The sequence below is a fragment of the Hippichthys cyanospilos genome, chromosome 19, assembly GCF_059441005.1.
Source record: "Hippichthys cyanospilos isolate Australia breed blue-spotted pipefish chromosome 19, RoL_Hcya_1.0, whole genome shotgun sequence".
Taxonomy (NCBI): domain Eukaryota; kingdom Metazoa; phylum Chordata; class Actinopteri; order Syngnathiformes; family Syngnathidae; genus Hippichthys; species Hippichthys cyanospilos.
In genome coordinates, this window is record NC_142387.1 from 4109239 (window position 1) to 4134154 (window position 24916).

The window sequence follows — 24916 nt, forward strand, 5'->3', positions numbered from 1 at the left end:
CCTTGCTGGCACTGAAGGTCCACACCACTGCGCTTATCCTATTTGGGTCAAGGGGATCTTGAGCCGGGCCCAACTGAATATTCTTCAAAATAAAGTTAAAACAATTCACAAATATCTTTTTATATCTCATATACGTGTGCTACCTTGGCCATTTGTTAATAAGCCTCATATATGCGCAACAACTGTCCAAGCATATGCAAAGGTTTTGCATTGATAAGAACTTCTTTGCATCTATTTAACATGTTGTATAGAAATGAATAGCATTTTTAATTAGTTATATGATTGATTTACCGGTCCATGGTGATAAAAACCCCTGGTCTAGACCATTTAGGATTTTTTGGGTCTATGTGCACAATATGTCAAAATCTGGTCCCTCCGTCTCAGACTTGATTGAGTTTAGAAATAGTCAATGAAAACTAGGTTGCATTATAGCTCATCTAATATGGTCCAGATTTACTGCAAAAAACAGTTGTTGAAAACTGCATTGTTTCAGCACATTCAATGTGTTTATTCCAAAAATATTTGTTAATAATTGGGGTATGTTTAGCCCGTTCAATGTGGTCCAAATTTAGTCCGAAAATAATACATGAAATCGGCTATTGTTATAAAAATGGCAGATTTTACTTATTGTCATTTATTTATTATTTTCTAGCCAATGTAGTCCACATGGTCTGAAAATAGTCTTTTCAAACTTGGGTGTGTTTCAAAAATGTGGTCTACAAGAGATACTGTTGTAGCTGAAATGTGTGTACCTGATTAATGCCGTCCGAAATTTGCCTAAAAACAATTGAAGATTAAGTTGTGCTGAGTTTAATTTTTCAACTTTTACTTTTCAACCAGATTAAAACTTTTTTGCACGGACTCAAGTGTCATCTTTCTAATGTATGTATCAGCCTGTAGGTTAGTTGCATACGATTCAAGTTTTTTTTCACATGTTAACATCATCAAATGGATCTCTATGTAATTAAAGCCACTCATGACAACGATGACAACAGACTTCACAATTTAACACCTTTTGTTGGTTGTGTACAATTGTTCAAACTATGCATGGTGCACAGAAAATTTAGATGTGAGAATTGCCCCGCTTTGAAAGCATATAAAACGTGTAAAAAAAAAAAAAAAAAAACTACACTGTGTTTGACATGATCACTTGAAGTCACTGAGCTGATTCACGCTGTAACTTTCTCAAAATTCTTCAAGCAAACAAACAAGGCAACCACAGGAATAGAAATGAGGGAGAACAGAAGAAAAAGACAAAGAGAAAAGTCATCAATTGTCCATCTGCCGTGGATGACATCTTTTGCAGCCTCTCTGTCATGTCTGTCTCATCTGCTTGGATGGACACCATCTTCCTCTTCCTTTCTCTGGGATGACTGCCTCACTCAAGTCCCATAAGACACCTTTTTCCCTTCTGTCTCTCGCCTCTTTCTTCCTCTCAGTTGCCGCGATCTTTCTGAAACTTTATGAATTAGTTACAACCACCTCTCTTTTCCCCATCCTCACCTTTCTTACTTTCTCATTTCAGCAGGACTGCAAATTCATTGTATGCCTCTAGACAAACTGTCTGTCTTGCTGTCTGTCTGCCTGTCTAACAATTGCATACACCTCGGACGGCAAGCCAAAACCTTCCTTGGGAAAAATACAAAACTGATTATTTTTTTTCTTTTTTTTGGGGGGGGGGGGGGGGGGGGGGTATATTGATGTATTTTTCACCCCCATAAAAGTTCTTCCATCGGTAAATGAAATGCAGCTGTGGCTCGAATGGGCCCGCAACTCCCTGCAGTCCACGCTGTCTTCGTTCCTTCTTTTTCCAAGATTGGGCAGACACAGGGGGTGGCGTATGTGTGTCCGGCTCCTTTGTGACCACTTTCCTGAACCCGGAGCCCCCCCGCACAGAGGGAAATGGCGGACTGTGGCAACGACAGGACAGTTTTACAGTGCAACGGGCTGAATGTTAAACTTATATTTAATGTATGACATTTCACACAAATCATCCGGCCACAGACATGACCCTGGGGTATTCTGCAGATTGCTTTTTCAGTGCCTCAGCAACTGTGGAATTGTTCGTCCCAGGGAGAGAGAGTTGGGAAGAAGGGAAAAAAATGGGGGGGGGCTTTGAAATTGGCGGAATGATCGCACTCTCACCACTTTGTCCTTTTCGGGATGGAAGCTGGTTCTTTTTCTCTGTGATATCATGATCGCAGGCCGTGCCAAATTGAAAACATCTTGGCAGTCTGGAGGCTGCATGAAATACCCATACATTATGTGTCGTACAACACCAGATTGGGTAGCAAAACAATTATGCTGCTTTGCCGCCTCAAAAGATCCCTTGCGCCCCACCTTTCGGGCCTCCCCATCCTTTAATTTCTATGAGGAAAAATGCTGTAAATATTGCACGTTTGATTCCCTCTGTAGGGATACACGATATGGAAATAGCGGCAAGCACAATAAGTTCATGAATAGGCAGCGAGGGAGGCCCGAGCATGCCCCTCAAAAAAACACTGAGACGCTGAAAATAAATACAGGGCTGCGGCAAGCTTTTCAAACTGCCGAAAACCATACAGCAAAGAAAAGAAAAAAAAATCAACATTTTCTTGGCCCTTCTTGTCAGCGCTGCCTTGCAAAACAAAGTATTGATACCAACTGACTCTAGTGGGGGTCATCCATTTTATCTGAAGGGACATTTTTCAACATTTTGGCACGTTTTGTTGCTGCCAAGAGCCGCGCCGTCCACTAAATCAGCGTCACTCTAGCCTCTCAAGGTTACAGAACGCGAGTGGGGAGTTAAGGAGCGTTAGGGCATGGTTACCTGTCACACTCAAAATAGCATGCACACCCACTTGCGCGCTCACACACGCAAACAAATCGACGGGCATGTGCTGTGATGTACGGGGAAGTATTAGGGCCGCGATGAAAAGAAAAGATGCATAAAAACATTTGAATTGACAATTCAGAACTGTAAGAGACAAAGTCAGAATTAAAAAACACAAAATCACTTTATTCTTGAAAAATTGTTCATTCGTTTTCTTTTACCTTTATCACCTATTGTATAGTTTCATTAATGTTTTACATTTTGAGCTTTTTGTTAAAAATATAACAAGTATATTCCAAAATGTTTTCTTAATCATTTTTATTTTTGCATTATAACATTTTTCTCTCATATTGGAGATTTTATTCTTGTGAGATTTAAATTTACAACCTAACATTTCAGCAAGATATCTTTATTCTTATCCCATTACGATTATTTTAATTTAAACATGACTTCATTCCTGTAACATTACAAATTTTCTCATCATTTTGCAACTTAGATCTGCTTGTATGTATTATTTCTATATAATCATTATTCACAAATATTGCAACTTATTCTTGTAATACAACGAGTATATTCTGCGTGTTTACTTTTTACTAAATAATTCCAGTTTTTATGATCAAAATAACAACTTTACCATATATTATAGTGATGATGTCACCTTCAGTCTCATTCAAATCTAACTTTTTTCTTGTTACATAGCTTATTAGTCCACCTATATTTTTGTACTAGAAAATATTCAATTATTAGAACTTTTTTCACGCCTTAGTATTTCCATAACATTGTATTTTTTTTGCTGTACTAAATTAGCTAAATTCAGTCACATTTATATGTCTTTTTGTAACATGATCTTATTCAATGATGTTATTTTTCATCACATTTTCTCACAATGTAAAAGTTTTCATTTTGGCATTCTTACTGCTTCTCCTTCGTGGAATAAATCTCGCACCATCAGTCAATTCTGTTGTCATGGACAAAGTCGCAGAATGCATTGCAACTGTGTTTCTACGAAGTGCAATGTCAATTGTATAAACGCATGCCTAAAAATAACGACCTCCCCTCACTCCCGTGCATGAAATATTCAGCCACATCAAGGTTAAAACATGCCTCAAACTCACCAAATAATTCGGTAGCATACTCATGCTAAACAACTGAGATGTAAGTGCTTGAGTCTAATTATACAGACACGTTTGGTAGTGATAGCAATGTCAGCATTGTAAACACTACAAGGAAGATAAAAAAGAAAATAATAGACTGTAGTGTAGTAAAGCCCCCTAGAAACCACGTGCCCAAATACACAAATACTCACTCACAAGTCCCGACCACAACCTACAGCATAATTAGCAGTTTTCCCTCAGGGCACTGGGAAACCTGTTCCTAATTGGAACCCAGTTGGGACTTTACATGGATTAAAATACATGAGGCTGGTGTAAAAGGGAAATACACAAACACACATGTGTAAAGAAAAAAGAATGAAAGAAAAGAGCCCAATAAGTTGGCAACTTTTACCCTAAATATATATTTACACTAAAACCGGCATGATCCGTGCTGTCTCGCTCCGCGTGGCTCGAGTGAGTCTCCGAAGGACAATTACAGAACTATTTTGGCCCCTATCTGTTTTGTATTCTGTTTTTCTTTTATTTGCGTTCCATTTCCCTGACTTAAGCTGTTGTTTAATGGACAGCGTCGTGACAAGAGAGGAGTTTGCTATCAGATTGAAGCTGCTTGGCCTTTTTGCCAATTTGCCAGCAGCCTCCTCTATACTTGTGAGACGGCCAATTAGCTGACCATCTGACAGAGGCTCTCTGACCGCGGCTATTAAAACACCAAGACACACACACGCGGGCGCGCACACACATGCATACACAACCATCAAATGCAGCCCGTCTATGACTGGCCGTCTCTATCTTCAGTTTTTGTGCGTAGATCTCACCCCTCACCTTGCACTCACAATTAGAATGGGTGCACGCACAAACATAGGCGTGCAGTCATTTTCCTCGCCAAAAAGACATGCTCTCTGACCTCGCCTGCAGCCCCCTACCCCTCCACCCCAACCTGTTTGCATCCAAGCTCCTCCTCCAAAACCTTTCCCTTCTCCTTCTTCCTCTGAATGCAAGGCCTCCTCTAGATCGCCACGTTCAACATTCAATTGTTCCTCTTTCATCTTCAATTTTTTTTCCCCTTCTCTTTAAACGAATCGTTTTATCACTCTTGTAGATTTATTTTGGAGACAAAATGGATCTGCAATAATAAAATACTGTGGATTATTTACAAGGAGTTGTGTTAGTTTCTTGTGGCAATTTATGACAACCAAATACAAAGACAGCAAAAAGTCATTATTTTTATTGCTTCACTGATTAATTGGTTAATTGACAACTAGTCAATTGTTAAATTAGTTGAGAACAATTCATGATAATTGATTAATTGTTTTGAGGCCTGGTTTAGTTAATTCTTCAAATCATTCATATTTGAGCCTCTGACTATTAAAAAATTCTCATATTTCAGTAGTCCTTCATATAAGACGGCCTTTTATGTTTGTGATGAATCAAGATAACACATCTGCAAAGATTTGCATTGGGTGTGGGGAAAAAAAAACTGTCAACAATTTAGCTCTTTTTTTCCTGATGTTACAGACCAGACTGAATAACTGAATATGAGTTGAAATAACATCCTGTTTTTGAATGAAGCTATCCAATTGAGCAAATTAATCAGTAACTATTTCTGATAATCATAATCGTTTTGAGGCCTGGTTTCATTTTGACTAGTTTAATGTCCTGTTTCTGGATAAAGGAGTGGAAATTAAATGTTTTTTTTTAAATTTTTTATACGATTCATCAATATACAAAAGAATCAACTTAACACAATTATTAACACAAAAGTTTGCTGCAGTTCTATTTATTTTATGTTTTCTACAGGTTCTGTACTGCAGCAATGACAATACTTATATTCTTAAATCAACATTTTGCTGAAATGATCACTCAAAGCAAAAAATAAAAAAAATAATAAAAGTGCAGATAATGAAAATGTGTAAAAAAAGTGTTTTATGATCGCTTACATGAGGAGCACATCTGATCAGGAATGTAAGCATACACATTTCTAAAAAACAACAACTCACAACATATTATTATATTAAAAAAAAATAGAAAAACAAAGATTTTTGGAAAGAAGCACAAATGCAATCCAGAGAAGCTCTCCGCCCCAAAGTCTGCACCTTTAAGCAACACCCCCCAAATGCAGCCCAAGCTTTCTAAACCCAAACACCCCCACCTCCCTACAAGCCTTCTTTGTTGTCCATCAGTGGTTTGTTTTAAGCCACAGCTCAGATGGCGTCACCCCTCTGCCTCCATGGTCAAGTTCAAGGGTCCTCTGGAACACACCGAGTGTGTACGTGTGTGTGTGTGTGTTGGGGCAGTGGGGCGGATCTATAAACGTACAAGTCGTACATGCTTATGCACCAGCCGCACACATGAACACCCTCGGCCATATTCCTCACATGGAACTATCCATCCATCCATCCATCCATCCATCCATCCATTATAAAAGAATATAAATAAATATGAATGTCATAAGAGCACACTGGGCAGAAAGGCTTTTTAAAAAGCATGCTTTAAAAAAAACGTCAAGAATAAAATGAAATGCACTGACACCTACACAGTGTTGGCGGCGCACCTGCCTCCTCAAGGTCTGTCGGCTGCAGTCAAAATGGTGGACAATAACGGCGGGCTTTGATTCTAATATGGAGGAAACAATTCTATTTTTCACTGGGGCAGCTCATACTGGGGCGCTCAAAATTCAACCTCTCTCTCCCTGGCTTTCTCTCGCTCATAAACACACACACGAACACGCACACACACCCCATCTCAGTCTATTTGGTGATATATGTGGACATCAGTGTGCATGTCAGCTACAGCAGAAATTTAAGGAAAGGGCAAAGCGGGGGTGATGCATGAAGGAAAAAAAAAAACAACCTCTCTTATAAATGTGGATTATTGTAGGTGAATAAATAAATGTGTGTGTCCTGTTGATGAAAGTTTGGAGATGTGAATACAACGATTCTGTAAAATTGTATTAGCTGAGCTCAAATCAAATAAACATTCATTTGCATTTGAACTGCATCTGTCTTGCAGACATTTCTAATTAATTTTCATATAATTCTTTGGAGACTATTTCATTTCCAGAATTAACACAAAAGGAACTCTTTGCACCAAAGAAAATTATACAGTTAAAGAGGCTTTGCTGATTAAAAAAAAAATGCTATCTGCATGACATCAAGTATGAATCTTTGATCTATCTCTTTCCGTCCCTGATGGTTAAATGTTGTTAATTATATTCTGAGGAAAAAATTAACTTCCTTGGAATAATTAACACGGTGACTGTACTTTTTGTTTACTGCTAAATTAAATCCTGTGACAAACAAACGCCATACATAAAATTATACAGAGACCAGAAAGCTATCCACCTCATTTCAAAACACATTTCCGTCAAGTTAAAATATCTTAATCAGTATTTTATTTTAATTACATGTAATCCTCACCAATGTGTCATTGAGAATTGTGGGTGTGAGTGGATGTGAATGGGGTGTGCTGGCTTCTCCACATGTTATTATACTCCCCTACAGAATATCACCATGTCCCTGGTGGACTGTGTATATATACATACACATATATATACATACACACTCAGATGATTCATATTATCTTTACCACCCAACTGCTAGCTCTTACCTTACTCCTTGCCTAACATTATGTAAAACTATGGATTACCTTTTGGTATGTGTGCAAATCCGCCATTTGTGAGTGTGTCGCGTGTGCGTGTGTGTTTGGGATGGATGTTGTATATACATCCATGCATGCATGTATGTATGCATCCAAGCAGAGACACCCTCCCTCACTCGCACCTTCCACATCTATCATGCATCCATAGGTCTATCAGTTCCCCGAATGAGGTGTGGGGAGAGAAGGGACACAGGGTACATGGGTGGGGTGTGTTGGGTGGGAGTGGGGGGGTGAAATAAATTTAACCCCCTCCCTACTTTAAAAATGCACATACATTTCCATACATTGAAAAGGCAGTGAGGTGCACACACCCTTACTGCTCTATCCCCAATATGCATTCCCCCCACCCACAAACACACACACACAAGAACAGTGAAAGCAACAAAGATGGATGTGTGTGTCCCGTTCAGTGGGTGTGGGTGAAAGTCTAACCCTCGCCATATTTATCTTCATAAGAGCAGGAGGTGCATGTGCGTGTGTATTTGGCCGTATACTGTACATGCCATGGGTGTGTTTGTTTTTGTGTCTATGTGTACATAAAAGAAGAAAAAATAAAATAGTGTAGTTTATTCTTGTATTCATACACTTTAACTAAAAATAAAAAGGCTATTTTGATTTGTGTTCTCTTTCAGATTATTACCCCATATTGTGCAAGCCCTCCCAAGTACAATTCAGTTACTTTACTGTCTCTGGAGTGGTTCCACCGCAGTATAATCATTAAGGCAAGGATTTCAAAAATGTTTTTTTTTTTACTTTTTGAGCAAGCTTTCGGGAGCTCAAACTAGAAGCAACACCTTTCCTTAAAAAAAAAAAAAAAAACTGCAGCAACATCACTGTGTTGATAATGACAGTCCTGTTGTGAGACACAAGCCCACTATTGTTCAGCAAGACGAGTTTGTTCAGCAGAAGTGATTTTTGGCTTTTAGAAAGTTCCATTTTGCACTCCCCAGGCGCCGCATATAGGCCACCCCAGGGAGATGTGTGTATGGTTGCGTGAATGTGTGTGCGTGATTGTGCGTGTGTTTGTGCATGGTGGTCGATTGTGTATTTGTGTAGTGTAAAATATTCTGACTGAACTGTCTTGTGGTTCATGGAGCAGAGAGATGTGTCCTGTCTCTTGCATTCTAATGTGAGTGGGTTTTGGAAGTAAAAGTAAACAGATATGCTTGCTTGAACGCACTCATGCAATTGTGTGTGTGTGTGTGGGAGGGCAAACCTGGTTTGAACCTGTATGCACACACTTAAGTGCATTTTGATGCACATGTAAACAAGCGGCACGTCAGTATTCTAACCTGTTTTGTTCCATCACCTTGAGAAGACAACCTCATCAGTACACTGTTAAAATTATCAAGATGTGTATATATATATATATATATATATATATATATATATATATATATATATATATATATATATATATATATATATATATATATATATATATATATAAGCTTTAAACATTTGGTGTGATGGATAGAGCACCACCTGTTGCACCTGTCCATTTTAATACACAATTATTTAAAAAAAAAAAGATCATTGTCTCAGTGGTCTTAAATAATTGTCCCTGCATTACTGTAATTTAAGAAGGTAAAGGCTCTCTCGGCTAGCAGCATGTTATAATGGAGGGTGAAGGCTAAGACGGGGAGCCTCAAAACAAAATATGACTCCGTTAAAACGATCCCGTTTCTATTGTGGACCATATTTCCTGCACCTCTTCCCTCTCCCACTCTCGTTCCTGTTTCCCCGCCCGGGTCGGTCCACGCACAGATGTGCTCTCTGTCACGGGGGCGATGATAAATTAGCACGGCTGCTGCCGTGTGAAATAGGAGCCGGTGTCTGGGTGCAGAGGGCGATCCAGTGGACAATGCCAGGGATGAGCCACTGCTAGTTCAGCTGTGGAGGAAAGCTTTGGATGGGACCATGTCATGGGTTGGGATTGCTGCCAGAACTCTGACAGTATGCTGGATGGTCCTCTCGGTGAAGGGTTTAACGCCCTCGTTTTTTTTTCTACCTTTCCGTTCAGTCTTACTGGTTAGTGCAAATCTTTGTATGTGTTTGTGTCAAGTACTTTATGATCACACTCTGTATCAATGTGTGTGTGTGCGTTAGGGGTGGGATCTGGAAGCAGCTGCATGTACAATATGTGTTTTCTTTGTGTGTGCTGTGTGTGTGAGTGTGTGTGTGCAATTCTTTTACCTGCAGGCTTTGGTTTGTGTGTGCGTGAGTGTGTGTGAGGGTGTGTGCAGACATGTGTTTCTTATGAAGTAAGGCCCATGCCGGGCAAATTAATTCTCAGAAGTTGCGTGGCAGGGGCTCTCCTTTCCTTTGAAATGGGGCATACGGCTCCCTGTAATCAATAAGTCAAGCCATCTTGGCTGCATGTTGCAACCCCCCGGTACACAGATGAAGAAGCCCAATTTACTCATCATAAATTCTGATTCCCACAATAAATATGAGAGGAGGTCCCTCGGTATTTGAATATGTGGAATCTCAGGGGTGTTTGAAATGCCGAATGGCGCTCGCCTCCGCCTGCAGTTGCTTTTGTTGGGCCGAAAGCGTGCTTTGTGTTGAATAATAATGATGCATGGTCAAGAATATTTATTTTTGATCTGAAAAGATGAAAACACGGGAGGCCCAAGCCTGCTTGACTCATACAGATGTCCGAACCCGTATAATGTTTGATGCATTTCATGTTTTTTGCCTACCTTTGGAACATATTTCTCTGCTACTTGCATCTTTGCGTTTTCTAACGAGGCTCGACAGGCACCTCCAGACAAATGGTGACGTGCGCAGGCAAAGGCATGTGACGTTCGGGAACATGCTAATCTATTGGACAAGCGATGTCTCTCCCGTTTATAGCCTCCTGTTTAAAGTCTATGTGCATGGTAGTGAGATAAGGAGGGGAAATTGTCCAAAATTCGGCGCACCTACAATACACGAGTGTGGGTGAGGCATTGCTGCATCTGCTCTAGATACTCAAAAGAAAAGGGTTAGGGTTATAGCACTAAATCTTCAGATTTGTTGCTTTTTGACAAGCATACATTTAGTCACTGTTTGTGCATGTGGGACAAACGTGATTTAATACAACGTGGCATCTCTATAACTAGTGGTTTTGTTTGCTGGCACATCTCTGCAAAGTTCCTTTGTTAGATACATGACATTTATGAGCCACGGTAAATGTTATGACAAAACACGTGGCCTGGTGTCAACAGCTTTGACTCCAAAATAAATGGCGCCAGGACACTTTGTAACGATATATCTATTAGTCACTATCTTGATAGGTATTATAACATTATATAAACTCTGAATAAACTTTATTTTATTTTATAGACTATATCATGATTATTATACATTTGAATGATTACTTAGTTTAAAATAATACCGATATATGACTCGCTACTTGCATTAAAATTGGTGAGCGCATTAAGCTCTTTTCATTTTTCCCCAAAATTCATTTACACACACATTAGAGTATTAGTTTTGAAATCAACTCAATGAGTCAAGTTACTGATACATTAAAGGATAGATTGCTCATCACAAGGTCAGTTGGGAGGTGGGAAAAGATGCATGAGATGTGTGGATATATTGAAGTCGCCAGCAGTTATCACTAGCTCATTGTGGATTTATTGAGTCATGCACAGATCACTGTGTCCTTTTCTGCACATAGATATCTCCATATGAGATGTAAGTGCACCATATTTAACGGGGATGAGAAGAGCCTCTTTGATTGGTGGTGAATGATGGTTGGATTCAGGCCCACACCTGCACAAACCACCTTCATTTAAATATGCCATCTTGTTCATGTCTGTGACATTAACACCTGGTCTATCCTTGATCTGCACAGATATAGATATGCACAGTGCCGGATTTGCACCTGACATGAAAATAAAGTCCACTAACTTAGATATTAAAAAGCAGTGTTGAGCAAGTTATTTCAAAACTGTTATGCAATATTTATTACTTAATCCTGTCATTTCAAATGAATTAATTACATTAAAATATTACTGTACAGTGTTTGAAATGTCATACACTATCATTGTATTACTTTTATATTATTCTCACCAACATAATTGGAAATATGGATTTGCCATAGCTCATTACGCTCATTACACATTCAGTGGAAGTTTGTCTTAAGCCTAAAAACAGTTCAACTCCTTTAATCTGCATTGTATTGTAAACCTTTAAAGACAAGATACAAAATCTTAATTGTATTTCAAGCCCTGTTTTACCAAGCTTCAAAGTATTCATTGTTTATGCTTTAGGTAAAAAAAGTTAATGCATTCCACAATTTCAATGTTAATATTCAAATTCAAGTTCAGTCAACTAGGTACGAGGTAGATGTTTAACAAATACATGGTTTCGGTGGAGCTAACATTAGCAGCTAGCCCACATCATTGTTATTGTGTTTAATGTACTGTTTAACATGAGGTTAAACAAGGTTTCGAAATGCTGGCGAATCCATGGTGGAAAGTGGCAGCATATCTGCTGTACCACATACTCCGCCACGAGTCTCCTAACCTCTTGAGGTGAAAGTGGAATCCCTGAGCAAGAGAGCAATAATTTTGCTTGCTTTGTTTTATCCCCACTCTCAATCCTCTGTGTATTTTCTTTTTGCTAACTTCACGTTTCTATGGCTCTGCTCTAAATGGTTTGTCAAATTACTGGTGCTATTTGATGAAGTGGACAGCTCTTTAGGTTTCGCGCACAAAGTGCACCTAACTATTAAATTCTTCCTGCCGTTATCTCTGACTAACTTAAAGTGTCTATCTTGTGTACGTATTGTCAATATTCAACCTGGAGTTTGCTACAGCTGCACTCACCTGTGCTGTAATAGTTACTAATAACAGAAAGTAAGCATTTTGCCCCGGATTTTCGTCCTCCAATCGTACTGTGTTTTTGGTGAATTTACGGAAAAAAAACCACAACTTTCCAGTTAAAAATGCACTGTAATGCATTGCGTTAGTCTCATTGGTACCGAATAAAATATTACTATTTTATTTTATTTTTTTATGTGTAATGCATTACACTGCCGCGTTAGGGCAAAAAATAATGCATTACAGTAATTTCATTACTTTTGTAATGCATTACTCCTAACACTGTTATTAAGTATGCATTATAATTTGAAAAAAAATAAACAACTTTCCATCACGACTGATGTTTTTTTCTGAAGTATTAAGATGAATTAAAAGGTACTCGAGGAAACCTATAAAAGATCTCAAAAAATGGCTTGGACCTGTTACTAAACGCTAACGAAAGGAGAAAGCAGTTTCCAGTGTTAGTCAATCCAGATGTCTTCATTGGCGGGGAAGCTTTGCGAGCGCTAATTCCTCACCTGGTAGTTACATGCATGAAGAGCTAATCCATAAATCTGCTGCTAAGTGGTTCATCAGTGAGCGCCCTGGCATTGAATGTCTCCAATTAAGAGGCCTAAATGCCTGGCTAATTACGCTGAGAATGTAACACCCTGTCTCTCACATGATTACAACTCTCTCACACCTCACTAATTGCGGCCATTTTTTAACAGTGAGGTTTTAGAATCTTCAGAGGTTTGATTGGCAAAACAATTCAGCCCCATGGTCAAATCATTACCAATTACAATCAAACAGCTTCCACAGTAAAGTGCGATGATAGAGATTTCTAATGAATACATATGTCAAAGTCGCCGATTGTTAGCTACTGATAAAAAAAAAAAATCATGTAATTACAAGCTATTAAATTTGTGTTTCTATTGAAAGTGAATAACCACATACAATAATCAATGTTATGTTATGTATAAATGTGTTATGTATAAATCTGTAGGCTTGCACTTTTACATAAAAAAAAACCTAGCTCGCTGTATTGAAAATCGGAAAGTATTTAACAAGACGAGTAACACATTTGTTATTGCTTGCAAAATGAAAGCCGTGAGCCAAATTTGGTAGGTACATGACCTCTTTTCTTTTACTGTAATTTCCTGATTATAAGACACACTTTTTGTCCCAAAAATGAAGGCCAAAAGTATAGGTGCATTCTAGAAATGGTAATTTATTAATTTACTTTAATTCAACATCATTCGAGGAAAATTGATCCGTCAGTCATATCAGCCAAGTTTTGACTAACAGATGTGCATTTTTTTATCGACCATATTCTTACAATATTCTTACAATAATTACCGTAATGGGACGAGCTAGATGAAGGGGACGTCAGTTGGCTGTTAGCATCAAGTGCAGCTTGTGTTAGCTGAGGTTGTTACGGCATTATTTGCACTAAAAAAAGCCAGCACGCTTACACGCCGTCCCAGTCCATCCTTTTCCACACACAGGAATATTACTAAAACCCAGAAGATCATATAAAAGTTATGTCTGTAGCTGCTTCAATTAAGAGTGCACTGGTTAGAAAACTCGGAAAGGTATTCCATTTGACTCGTTTATGGATTGCAGTCTTTTGGCAAATACACACAATCATATGAATAGTGAATAATCTTTTTTTTGTATTTCTTAATTCATCTTCTAATCATGCACATACACTGAGCATATTACAACATTATATATATATATATATATATATATATATATATATATATATATATATATATATATATATATATATATATATATATATATATATATTTATTTTTATTTTTTTTTTTTCTTGCACAATGCGTCTTTTATATTTGTGTATTGTGGCAGGACTTTTTGTTGAAGCGCCTACTAAATTCTCATGAGAGCTTCTTGAGTACTATCACGAGTCAGTGGCAAAAATAACAGACGTGAGCGCTCGGAGGTGGTGGCGGAGGAGGTCTCGTGAAGAATGAGAGGCGATAAAGATCTGCGCCGGGCCTCTCCTTGCCTTGGCCCACAGGTCTGAAGAGCAGAGCAAATTGTGCCTGAAAGGGGATGATACTCATCGGAATGTTAATGGCGCTGAATATTTCAGAGGTGGGATCATCACATGGCGGGAGGAGGATGGGTGGGTTTTCCCGAAAGCATTTAGCATTTGAGGTTCATCTCTGTTATTGTATAGCCCGAGTCAAAGATGATTCCGATGCACGGCTAACAAGGCCCGCGAGCTGTCGGCCAGGTTTGATCTCTCCCAAAACACAATGAAAAGTTAATGCTGCGTGGGAATTTCTGATCACTTTGTAATAATTCAGGTCTTCTTTTTAACTTTTTTTTTTTTTTTTTTGCAATAAAGCTCGCTTTGGATTAATGTGGCTTCCCAATGCAACTTCCTGCAAGCTTTTTCTTTGTTTCCAGCGAACATTTGTCAATTTCAGGATGTGCAGCCTCGAGTGATAAATACTGATAACTCATATTCCTTGTGGTTCTTTGTCCGTATGCCTGTGTCATTGTAAAACACAAGACGTATGGAAAAAACAGTTACAGTGGCTCTATGACAAAAGGAGTTCTTTTTGAAGAAGTACAGAAACCTCTTGAGAGTTGTAAAAATTATATAAAAAAAATAAAGAGGGAGTAAGGGAGTAGTCGCACCATGTCTATATAAACATCTGTCTTCCTCCCTTTAATTCAATCAAAAGACTGCTTTCTTTAGCCTTGAGAGTAAGACAGAAAGAGAGGCCTCTGACGAGCAGTGAAAGTTGTGGGGGGGGGGGGGGGGGGGTGCGGGGATGCAGGAAGAGAGGAGGAAGTAAGGGGGTCTAAAATTAAGAGAATTATTGCATGTTCCCAGATGTGTGCAAGGAAGATGACCTGCAAGTCAAAGTTGTCCCCCATCAATCATTGCCATATGCTCCCAGAGAAATGGATCCTGCAGGACACTTCATATTCTTCCTTCTGATTAGTTCATTTGAGAGATGAAGGAGGGGATGGGTTGGGGTGCGCTGGCTGGATGGGGGGGGTCGGGTGTTCTTTACAAATGGACGGCCTCAATGTAACCCAAGACCAGAGAGGGTTCAATGTCAAAGTGAAGCCTCGCTATTTAGGACGTTTTTTTTCTTCCTCTCATGGCTACCTAATTCCCTCCTTCTTTCTTTTGCTTCTCTTTTCTTTTCTTTTCTTTTCTTTTCTCTTCTTTTCTTTTCTCATGTCAGTCAGTTGAAAACAATACATGTATAATGGACTCCAATACATTTCTTTAGGGGTAAATAACAGATTGTGATTAATTTTAATCTTTAACTTTCTGCATGCTAATAGATCTGTTTTAAAGGATCACACTTTTTGTGCTTGAGTAGTTGCGGGTTGGAAAACAAGGTCAATCACACTGAAGTGGATAGTCATTGGCTGACATTGTGTTTTAAAAAACCTGATAGGCTGCTGTGGGTCCGAGGGCAATTTCAGGAGCAAAACATGAAAATGGAAGAGCATGTGAGATTTGATGGTTCGATGACTGGTAAATGTAATGCTCCCAGGTTCAAGTTAAGTTTTAGTACTTTTTTTTTTTTTACATCTGAGGAAAAGATGCAAATAAAATATTAATATAGTTAGGGGATTCTCATGGCCCTGGAGGGGGTTAAATTAAAAAAAGTGACCCAACAGCACCTTTGATAAAGGTAGCATGATTAGCAAAAAAAAAAAAAAAAAAAAAAAAAAAAAAAATATATATATATATATATATATATATATATATATATATATATATATATATATATATATATATATATATATATATATATATATATATATAAATGGCTGGTAGCTGAAAGTCTTGAAGTGCTATCTACATTATAAAGCTAATGTAAAATAACAAGATGGGTATTTTAGGCAAAAGGTGCCTATGAAGATTTGAAATTGTAAAATATATATTTTTTTCATATTTGTTGTTCATCTAATAATTCAACGTTTAAAAATATGTGTATATAAAAAAGTTATTTTCTGTTGTGATGTACTATAAGTACTTTTACTCAAGTATCACTTTATACAAAACTGCTTAGCGGTGATCAATTGGCCTGTATTCAGCCTCCCTACTTAATCCGTCTTCGTTGGCTTCTTCCCTCTCCTGACTCTGCTCACCTTTCCCTCCCAGGGCATCGGTAATTATCGTTGAGGTCTTAGTGACTGCAAATGAAATTACCATTTAAGAGAGTGAGGGAGAAAGAGACATCCCCTTTGCCATAGGAGGGAAGCTTAAGTGAAGGCGGCTCGGATTTCAGCTATTGATTTTCAAACTGCTACATCAGAGTGTAATGCTTTCATAATTTCAAATAAACTGTCCGGTAAAACGAAGTACTAATGAGAGAAAGGGTAAGGGCAGATGGAGCAAAGCTGGAGGTTGAATTTTAAGCGTTAATGCATGTAGGAGGAGATAAAAGCAAAATGCTAATCAGGCAAGATGATCAAGGCATCGATGGAGACTAAGCAACTGAAAAGCCAAAAATAGTTTAGCTCAATTTTCCATATTTTAACTCAAGATAATGTCATCAAAAGGCCGACCACTGATATACCTGGAGAAAACTCTGAAGCATGACCAGAACATGAAACATTCTAACCTGGAACCTCACAACTCCAAGGCAGATGAACTGACGAGGGCCCAGACAACTAATTGGCTGGCTGATTAAAGTGGCAAATATTGTTATTAATGTTTTGTTTTTTGACACTGTTCAATATGAATTTGTGAAAAAGCAACCATCACTATCTGATACGCCAAATAGCTCTTCCCATTTAAAGCCTGGACGTCCTCTCCATCCTGCTCATCATTTGCACAATTATCCTCTTTACTCTTCCACGGGTAGTCATTTTCACACTTGTCAATTTGTTTACAATGGAGGTCTTTGGAGATGATTTGCTGATCATCTTACTTGGGACGTTTGTTACCCAAGTGACTGTTGTGAAATCAGATCGTGGAAGGTTGCCCTTCACTGTTTCTCCCCCCACTTGCCAACATCCATGCGGTCTTGTTCAAGCGCACATCAAAGGGCTGAAGGAGACAAGCCAACTTTTCCTTTTCATAATGCGTCAAAGTCCGCCGGAAAAATGATCCACGCAGCCTTGTTGACAACAAAGAGGAAATAAGGCAGCGCTTGACGAAGGTGCACGTGAGAGCGCAAGCATGCTAAAACGGATGCGTACTATATGGAATTAGCTGTATATATAACCATTTTAGGCTTTGTAAACGCCATGCTATTAATTATTTCACATTCGTATTAATGTTATTCAAACACAGATATGAGGAAAAAATTGGTCTGATTTTAAGTTATACAAGTAGAAGTCAACCCCTCCAATATGGGGGTTGAAAATGTGGAAAAACAAAACCCGACTTCTACGTGAAGGAATATGGTAGTTGAGAAACTTGTTAAGAAATTGAGCAAAAAATCGACCTGTATGTTACTACTTTACACACAATATAGTCACACTGTTTAAAAAAAACATAAATCAAATAGTGCAACATATATTAAGCATACATGTGTTAAATATGGCACCTATTCAACTACATTAAAAAAAGAGAAAAAAACACGGCTATAAACAATGCCCTTATAATGTAATTAATTGCACAACACCTAATCAGGCTCGAGTGATAACCACCAGAGTTGGGTAGGGTAGTCAATAATCATAATGTACTCAAGTCAGAGTGATATCATGCCGCAATCACCTGCGGTATATCATTGCTCCACACACTATATAAGGAAGATTCAGTGTGCAGTGTGCAAGTCATACTGTGTTTGTCGAAATGTGTTTCATTAGGCTTTGTTTTCTTTGGTCAATTTTCCATGCAGATGTGGTGAATATCTTAACTTTTAAACTAGAGATATTTCTGTGTAATATTAACTCAGAGAAACAAGTTGAGTTCCTGATAAGGTCTTAAGAGACAATAAAGTTTTTTTCTTTTTTTTTGGATTAAAACACATAAACCCTAATCGGTCTCGCTCTTTCTGTTTCCCACCACAGACCGCGGGCCGTTGGAGGCATCTTAGAAATCTCTTACATCTGGAGGAGCCATAATTCACAGGATTTGGCCTGACAGCCATGACAGCCATTGAGGCGGCCAGCAACAACTGTCTCCTGTGTTCACGGCCCACTCTGTGTCTGAGAGAGAGAGAAAGAGATCATATATATATACTGCATATAGAGAGAATCCAGTCATACAGTTTATGTACAGTATTTCATTTTAGTGTATGCTTAATTTATGAATTATTGCTTCCATTATTTAATCTGTAGTGAAACAAACTCCAATAAACCAACAACCTGCCACTACTGGTATATATACAGCTCCAGAGCCACATGTGGCACTTTCATCCTTCTGCTGAGGCGCTTAGTGAAGTTGAAAAAGAAAAAACAAAACATAATAAAAGAGAACACCCTAACCCTAACAAACGAAAACACTGCTTCATCAAAATTCTAAATGGCAGTAGTTTCTTGGTTTTCTAAATGGAATTGTACATATTGAGATTATGGTGCTCTTGTAACTTTAAATTGAATTGATTTCAGCAGCAGTCAAATGTTTGGAAATGCTTTAAAATCCTTTTAATAATAATATAAATAATAATAATAATAATAATAATAATAATAATAATAATAATAATAATAATAATAATAATATAATTATTATCATTGTTATTATTATAATCATTGTCATTATTATAAGTCATCCACACAATGCAGCAACATGCAACGAATAAATTATAAAGTAACAACATTATTTTAAAAACATATGAATTGGATTCCAGATTCTTTAAGGGAGGCAAGTTTTAGCCAAAATGCCAGTTTTGCACATTTGACATTTTGTCAGTCCACTTTATGATATGGATGTTCCCTTCATGATGTGGAATGAACTTTAGTCCACGGATGAGCATTTTCAAAAGTTAATAGGTAGAATTTCTTGACCTTCCTCTACTTTCTTGAAGATTTTCAACATTGTGGACAATAAATGTAACAAACCAAGTAACTAACCAAGTAACTAACTATGTAGAGCTCACTAGTTAGCTAGCTAGCTAAGTACGTAATGTGTTTGAGAATATGTGAAATTGAAGGTGTTTCCAAACATTTGACTGGTTATGTAAATACTTTATTTTGCAAATACATATTTTACATTTCGTGAAAGTGTTTTAAATTCATTTGGGCTGATAGCACAGATGTGCATTTTCAAAAGTTAATAGGTTGACCTTCCTTATCTTTCTTGAAAAAAAATCCACAAAAGTGGACATTAAATGTAACTAACTAACTAACTAACTAACTAACTAACTAACTAACTAACTAACTAACGTTGGCTAGCTAGCTAAGTAATTAATATGTTTGTGAGTATGTAAATGTTTTCAAACTTTTGACTGGCTCTGTAAATATTTTACTTTGCAAATACTGTATGTAAATTACATTTTGTGAAAGTGTTCTAAATTAATTTAGACTAATAGCATGATCCAAATGGATAAAATGGATAAAACAGATAATAGTTTTGGTTTGAAAATGTGTGTGGCTACAGTTGGATCATTTACAATTGATTTAAATTGAATAATCAAGATCTTTACTTAAAAAGTTATCTGAAGTAAAAGTTATGTAAAAGTAGTGGTGTCCTCATTTTAGATGTCAAAAAGGTTCTGTGGCTCCCATGTGTGGAAAAATGTCAAAATTGGCTCTGAGTGTTGTAGACATAAAAACAAAGTCATTCTATGTTAATATAAAATAAGCATTAAAAGAAGGGAGAATTCCCATTCCTTTTATTTTATTATTATTATTATTATTATTATTATTATTATTATTATTATTATTATTATTTTGGGTCACAGATTTTATAGTCACAGACTTTATAATCCTAAAAGGAACAAATAATCTTGCCACTGGAGAGAATGGGTGCTGGAGAATAGCTATCTGCAAGTAGCGTTAAAAGCAAAATTCCCTCAGACAAATTTAGACCAGAGCCACTGATGAAATGACAAATCGTATATAGGCCAACTTCAAAAGCTATAACACCACATTTTGCGATCATATTACCAGCAGACAAAAGTCGTCAATCTTACACTTTGATGTTCAATTTTTTTCTCATTGTTATGAACATTATCTTGAAATATGTCATGAAAACATTTGCTTACATACTGTACAATTGGCCTCAGCAGCGTTTCATGGCGCGCAGGTTGCTCGCCAGATCGACCCTAAATATTACACACAGACAGTAGCGATGGCTTCCAAGCCTAAAATCCAACATTCCGCATTCCTGATGGTGACGGCTCGCCTGCTAAGCTGGGCACCACACGAAGAGCCATTGTTAGAGACGGGGAGAGGGGTCATGTATTTCTCTCTCTCTCTCTCTCTCTGGCCATCCATCTGTCTGTCTTGCTGTCCGAATCCACTTCTGTCCGCCTCTTCACATGTCCACCTCTGTTTCTTCCTGTCTGACTTCATCGCTCTTACGTGTCGCGTTACTGCCCACTCCTACCGTTCGCCTACCACCTCGTATTTCTTTGATTTCCTTTATCCCCGTCTATACCTCACTTCTGGTTGCTGCTGATGCTGTTAGGCTCGCAATTCTTTTACGATGCCTTCTGCTTCCTTTGTCTTTGTGTCCCTCTTGATTCCCGCTGCCTGTCTCCTTTTCCTGTCTGCGTTCCCAGAAATTTGTGTCGAGCCTTTCCTCACATTAGATACAGATTTATGACCCCCTGCCTGATCCCCATGGTCACTAAATTTGATACCATAGACTAAGCCATGTTGTTTTCTTGTGTGTTTGGGCTTCACTGTGGTTGTGCAGCAGTTGGTTGAGATTTGCAACACGTGTCCCTTTCCAAGCATTCCAAGATGAATGAATGAATGATTTCAAATGGATATATATATATATATATATATATATATATATATATATATATATATATATATATATATATATATATATATATATATATATGCATCCTTATATTTGTGTGTTGTGGCAGGACTTTTCGTTGAAGCTCCTACTAAATTCTCATGAGAGCCTCTTGACTACCATCAGTCAGTGGCGAAATTAACAGACGTGAGACTTAGTGCAGTATGCTAACATTTCGAGTGTATACAGACGTATATATATATATATATATATATATATATATATATATATATATATATATATATATATATATATATATTATATATATATATATATATATATATATATATATATATATATATATATATATATATATATATATATATATATAAGGGGTGGCAATCTGACTGTGTCATGATTTGATTGTCATTTGCCATGTGTTCTCAAAGTGGTGTAGATGAATTTGTGTTAATTTCTTCTATATTAAATTGTGAAAGTATTTGTGACTCTTCAATAAAGCAAGTAATCCAACCAGTTTAAAATACTTTCAAAAATGTAATAATTTTGAAGTGTGTCAAAATTTTGTGTCGACATTTGCTTGCCAAGGAGGCGATGAAGTCAGCTAAAGTGGCATTTAATTTTATAATGCTGTTTTTGACTAAATAATTGGCTGCAACCTGTTTGGGGGAAATTGACCCAGTTTGTTAAAAGGAAGCATGCAAGTTCTATTTTCCTAAACTTCAGTATAGCTGAAAAGTAATAAATATACTTGTCAAATTGAATCTGGGGACTCTTGGGAAATTACTTCCCTACTGGGTCCCTACTTCCAAAAAGGTTGAAAAACCCTGTCCTCTTCGATTTTCAATTCAAAACGATTTTTGATTGAAGACAATTTGATTCAATTAAAAATGATTGCTGCCTCAATCTTTAGATTTGCATAGATTAATCATACTACATCTTACAGTCTGCAGGGAGACAAAGGAGACAAAGTATTTTTATTTTTTTTTTTACATTTATTAGACATTTGATTTGTAAGGAACATGCCTTATCCCCCAAAAATAGAATGTGGACAACTGCTTTAAATTGTATACATTTTATAGTATGAATCAACAAAAACAATCAAGAAAGAGGTAAAACAAAATACACTGTGATTTCATATATATCATATCTATATATATATATATATATATATATATATATATATATATATATATATATATATATATATATATATATATATATATATATATATATCTATATCTATATCTATCTATATATATATATATATATATATATATATATATATATATATAGATAGATAGATAGATAGATAGATAGATAGATAGATAGATAGATAGATAGATAGATAGATAGATAGATAGATCGCGAGAGAGAGAGTGAGAGAGAGAGAGAGAGAGAGAGAGAGAGAGAGAGAGAGAGCATATAGGTGTGATGGAAAAAAAAGACCCAATATTTAAATAATATATATAGAATAACTTTTTACTCTATCTTTGAAAGAAGTAAAACAATGAAATATATTTTGTAAAACAGAGCAGGAGAGATAAAGGCTGGGAAATGTTTTTTTTTTTTTTATAAATCTGACATATTGTGAATAATTCTGATGAGCACGTTCTTATTATATGAGCACATCATTTTTGACTGTTGGAACAGTCTGTTCTCAAACACATTTGGAGAGTTGCGCTCATCCGAGTGTCATAATTCTGTTCAGCTGTTCATATGAATAATGCCATATCATATTTTAGGAGGTTATGCATGGAAGTAACACACGTTGGTGTATGCACAAAAGATTTTTTCGTCAGGCTAATTCTTTTCCTAGTTTTGTTCGCACATATGACAGCACCTCCATATATTCTAGTGTATAAATGTATACCCTTGAAGTAACAGAACATAAAATAAACAGGTGGAATCCTTGCACAGTTATATAGAGAATTCCGACAGTTGTCACTTCACAGGTGCTTGCCCTCTTGCCATGCATATTTGATTTGCTGTAGGTGATATTTGTTGTGTATTTATATGGCTTTATTTGTATCCCTCAACTTATTCCACAAGTTGCCACTGGTAGGGGCCATGAAAATGGAACCAGCCATTGTAATGATGTCTGTTTATGCGAAGCAAGGTGAAATTTGCTGTTTGATGTTTGTCCCGGCTGAAATGCACAAAATAAAAGCCTCGCCAGATAAAGGTGTGTTCTTGCACATGTCTGAATGTGCGCCTGTTGCCTCAAACTATTTATCTGTCAGTCAGCGCGTGAACATTGTTTGCACTGGTGTGCGTGTGCCCACATCCACGTATAAAAGCTCTATCGTACCTGAGATCAAATGATGGATCAGGGAGCGGAGTGACAGAGATGGCGAAAGTGATGGCTCTTTAATGTTACCTATCCACTCTTAAACCAAAATAACTAGAAGACCAGGAACACACAGAATAGGTGAGTGTGTTTTGGGGTAAAGGAATGACATGAAACATTTATGCAGAAAAGCGCAAAACATGACGTTGGCTTTGTAGTGACGGGAAAAAAGTCTCTCCAATAAATTGGATGCAAGGCACTGTGCCTTTCGACGATACAGTGAGACCCCCTCATCGAATGGAATACTTTCCACTTGCCATTGTAACTTTCAATGGAGATTTTCAAAACTGTTGATAAATATGATAAAAGTTTTGTTAAAGACAAAGTAATATTTTAACATGATTCACCAGGGATGTTGTCATGCGCGGCTTGGTGATGCAGTGGTTAGCACGTCTGTCTTACGGTTCAGAGACCCGATTTCAAATCCATCTTCCTGTGTGGAGTTTGCATGTTGTCCCCGAGCCTGCGTGGGTTCTCCCAGGCACTCTGGCTTCCTTCTACACTTCAAAAATATGCATGGCAGGTGTTTTGGACATACTAAATTGTCCTTAGGTGTGATTGGGTGAGTGAATGCTTGTTTGTCTCAACCTTTATATCGTGTATCAGTCAACATTCTCCCTTTTTTCCATGTCGTTGTTCCTTGAAAGTACAGCCATGCTTTTTTTGTCCAATACAGTGCCGTATGTAGCCTCAAAACCTGATTCAGGATTACAGCTTTTTCTTTGCAGCATGATGTTAGCTATATGAGATGCTCGTATACTTGCAGTAAGAGCAAGAAACACCAATTGTTTTTTTTTTTTGTTGCAATGAGCCACTTCAGTCTTGTTTGCACACTTTGCTTGCTCTTCAATGGCCTTTGACCATCAAGAAATTTGTAATTTATTACATTAAATAATAGATAGATCTTTTGTTTCTTTGCACTGACTGAAGAAAACTGGGATAGGCAACAGCAAAGCTACAATCCTTGTGCAGATAAGCGGCTCTAGAAAATGGATGAATGAAGACAGAGTAAACAATCAACGTCCATCCAACTATCATCTTTCCAACATGGTCAATGTCTTCACTCCCCCTCTTTCTCTCACGTGGGCACGTACACACTCAACATTCCTTTCCCACCCCTCCCTGTGGCTGGATCTCGCCTTACCAGGAAATTAACCTTGACATTTCCAACACATAATTCTCTCTAATAAAACCAGCGTGTAAATATATAAACAAACATGTGAAACATTTATAGAGGCGGTCATACACATCTCAAGGGCCTCTATAACACAGTTGTGCTCAGAGAGGAAGATTTTCTCTGCT